Source organism: Chrysochloris asiatica, unplaced genomic scaffold, assembly GCF_000296735.1.
Source record: "Chrysochloris asiatica unplaced genomic scaffold, ChrAsi1.0 scaffold00168, whole genome shotgun sequence".
NCBI lineage: Eukaryota > Metazoa > Chordata > Mammalia > Afrosoricida > Chrysochloridae > Chrysochloris > Chrysochloris asiatica.
The window spans coordinates 2,079,168-2,082,927 of NW_006408686.1; positions in this window are offsets into that span (position 1 = coordinate 2,079,168).

The following is a 3,760-nucleotide window of genomic DNA, read 5'->3' on the forward strand; positions in this document are numbered from 1 at the left end:
GTGGTTCAAACCCATCAGCTGCTCCATGGGAGAAAGATGAGGCTTTCTGCTCCTGCAGAGATTTAAAACCTCGGAAGCCCTATACAGGACTGCTATGAGTCAGAAGTGACTCCAAGGAACTTAACAAAAAAACAACAACACAGGATGGTCTTAGCTACTCTCTTTACAGAATTCAATCATTAGGACTGTCACCTGTGGTGCCACTAGGTGAGTTCACACTTCAAACCTGTTTGCATCAACTAGGGACCTACCATGGAGTCCTGATGTGGCACTGCAGGCTAAAGCACAAGGTCAGCAGGTCCAAATACACCAGTCACGCCTCACAAACCCTATACAGGGTAGCTATGAGTTGGAACTCACTCAACTCAACAGGCACTTAATAAAGAACAGGGACCTATAAGAAATCTGATGTTGTGAATCCTTTCTCTAATCTTGTGATATGCATATAAACCTTGTTGTTGTTGTTATGTGCGATGATGGACGATGGGTTCCTTATCAGAGGTTAAATAAGCCTTTTGCCAGGTTTAGCCCACAGAGTCCTTTTCCAAGGTTTGAATCCAAGTATCTGAGGAAATAACACCCAAAGTTCCTGTCTGTTTGGGAATTTAACCAAAGTTCCTTTCTCTAAGCTGTAAATTTGCTAGCAGGGAAAATAAAAGGATACAATTAACTAAACCAAATGGCTACCTTGATATCCCAGTATAGTTTGGATGAATTTATTACTGAATTTGTAGGACATGTTACGGTCTAGTTCTCTTCTAGAACCACAAGAAAAGTGAATCAGGAGAAAGTATGTGTGGTGTGGTTGAAATAGAACGGCATGCAAAATCTATTAAACAGTGTGGAGTTGGTCTTTGTGCTATCTTTCTGAAGATTACCTACGATGCTGTACACTGGCTATGCATACTGAGAAATAAAAACTGTTTTCTTGTCAACATTTTGTGTTGGCGATATGTTTTCAATTTCTCCAACACCACCTCAGTTTCTTTACCTGTCAAAAAGGAAAATCAGCAGCGCCTACCTCAAAAAGCTGTTGCGATCACTTAAAGGTGAGATTACTAAGGACTCCGCTTCAGAGGTGAATGAGGTACACAGAGATGTATTAATTCGTATATTAGAACATGATGGTGATGGTGATGTGCCGTGGAGTCACTTCCGACTCATAGCGACCCTGTATAGGGTTTACATTAAGAACTGGCAAAGCTGGCTGGTAGGTGGGAGAGATCAGGTTAGGGAAACGCCTTGTTGTTGTTAAGTGCCGTCGAGTCGATTCCGACCCATAACGGCCCTGTAGAAGGTTTCCGAGGAGCAGCTGGTGAGCTTAAACCACCGACCTTGCAGTTCAAACGGTTTTGCAGCCTTACGCATTAACCCACAGCGCCAAACCAGGACTCCAGGGAAACGCCTGGAGACCCTCAAACCAGGCAACCCACGAACAGCTACCCAAACCTGAACCTCAACCAAGGGAAACACTAACTGCCGTGGCTGAAGTTGACCCACGACATTTCTTACCTTCCCAAAGGACGTGGGCCAGGACCCTACAGGTCCTACCTAGGCTTAGGAGGCACGCAGGGTCCTCGGAAATCAAAGACCAAGCCATCTCTTTGAATGGAAGTTTTGCGGGAGCCTTGCACTCCGGAAGTGAAATTATCTCCTGATGGCAGGACACAGCTAGATCGCTTCCCAAAATTCCCTAGCACTGCCGTCCAGAAACGGAAATTACTCCGCCTACACGGAAACTCGGACTACATTTCCCAGAATGCTGGAGAGGAACGAGGGCCTCACCCTGGCCTTCTGGACAGGAAATACCTGAGAGTACATGGCCCACCACCACCACCACTCTTGAATTATTGGTTACTAATTTATCCAATGCCAAAACCCGGGTTTTAGTGTCTGTTTTGAGAGTACCAACCACAGATAATACTTATAATTATGGGCTTTTCTAGGAAAGTAACAGGTTACGATTCAGGATCAGAAGTGATTCAGGATACAGTTCTTCAATTTGGACAGCCTCTTCCCAGCACTGCCCACAGACAAACATCTTTCTGGCCCTTGGCCTCTTGACACAGTGACCCCTTAACCTCTGCTCTGTTTGGGCAAGTGTTACAAATCTTTCTTAGTTCTGTCAGTTAAGTGCCCAGGGACACCCCACACTGTGATAAACCTTGACTCAAAAGTCCTCAGCTCTAGATCCAAGGGCGAGAAAACCTAGCTTCATCAATTGTCCAGAGGCACCCTCTGTCAACAACCTTTCAGTAGGCACTCAGCTTTCTTGCTTTGTAAACTGGGAAGCCCACAGTTCCATCTCCTGCCCGTCCCTTGGTTCTGCTATCTGTTGTGGCCATTTCTCTGTCGCTGCTTCTCAGTCTCTTGACATCTCTAGTGTCACATCTCTCTCTCTCTGTGATCAAACTGGTTCTCAGCCCAGGAATTACTGTTCCAAAGAATCTGCTCTCGATGGTAATGAGATGTCCCTTTCCAAATTTGGGATGACTCTAATTTTAAGACTAGCAGTTTGGCAAAACTGACCAATCCGTTGTTAGGTTTCCATACAACTCATTTGCATTGCCCCATCCCCATAGGGTTGCATACATCTTAATTACATTATCTGCAAGCTATCTAGTTCCCTTGTACCTCACCTTTATGCACTGTTGTTGGTATTGTTAAGTGCCATCGAGTCAGTACAGACCCCTATCGATGCTATGAACAACAGAATGAAACACTGCCTGGTCCTGGGCCAACCCCACAATCCTGTTACACCTGACCCAATTGCTGCTGCCACTGCACTGTACTAATCCATCTCTTTTCAGGTCTTCCTCTTTTTCTCCACCATCCCCTTACCAAACATGATATCCTTCTCCAGAGAATGGTCCTTCCTAACAGTTTGTCCAAAGCGTGAGAGATGAAATCTGACCATTCTGGCTTCTAAGGAGCTTTCTCATTATTCTTCTTCCAACACAGATTTTGTTCTTTTGGTAGTCCACGGCACCTTTAATATTCTCCTCCAACACCAGAACTCAAAAGCATCAATTCTTCTTTAATCTTCCTTACTCACTGCCCAACTTTCACATGCATATGAGGTTATTGAAAATACCATGGCTTGTGCCAGCTGCACTTTAGTCCTCAAACCAACATAGTTGCTCGTCAACACTTTAAAGAGATCTTCTGCAGCAAACCTTATACGCTGTTGTTAAGTGCCATTGAATCAGTCCCGACCCATAGCGACCCTGTATAGGGTTTCCAAGGAGAAACTGGTGAGCTTGAACTGCCAACCTTGTGGTTCAAACCGACTTTGCAGTCCAGCACATTCACCACAGTGCCACACCAGGACTCCAGACCTTTATATGTTGTTATTAGTGCCATCGAGTCAGTTCTGATCCATAGCAACGCTGTATAGGGTTTCCGAGGAGCAGCTGGTGAGCTTGAACCACAGACCTTGCAGTTCAAACAGCTTTACAATCTGACACATTAACCCACAGCACCACACCAGGACTCCAGACCTTTATATAGTCCCACCTAATGACCCAAGGACAACAACAATGACCCAAGCCATGGTATTTTCAATAACCTCATATGCATGTGAAAGCTGGACAGTGAATAAGGAAGACTGTAGAAGAATTGATATACTTGAGTTATGGTGTTGGAGGAGAATACTGAAAGTACCATGGGCTGCCAAAAGAACCAATAGATCCGTTTTGGAAGAAGTGTAGCCAGAATGCTCCTTGGAGGCTAAGATGGCCAAACTTCATCTCTCATACTT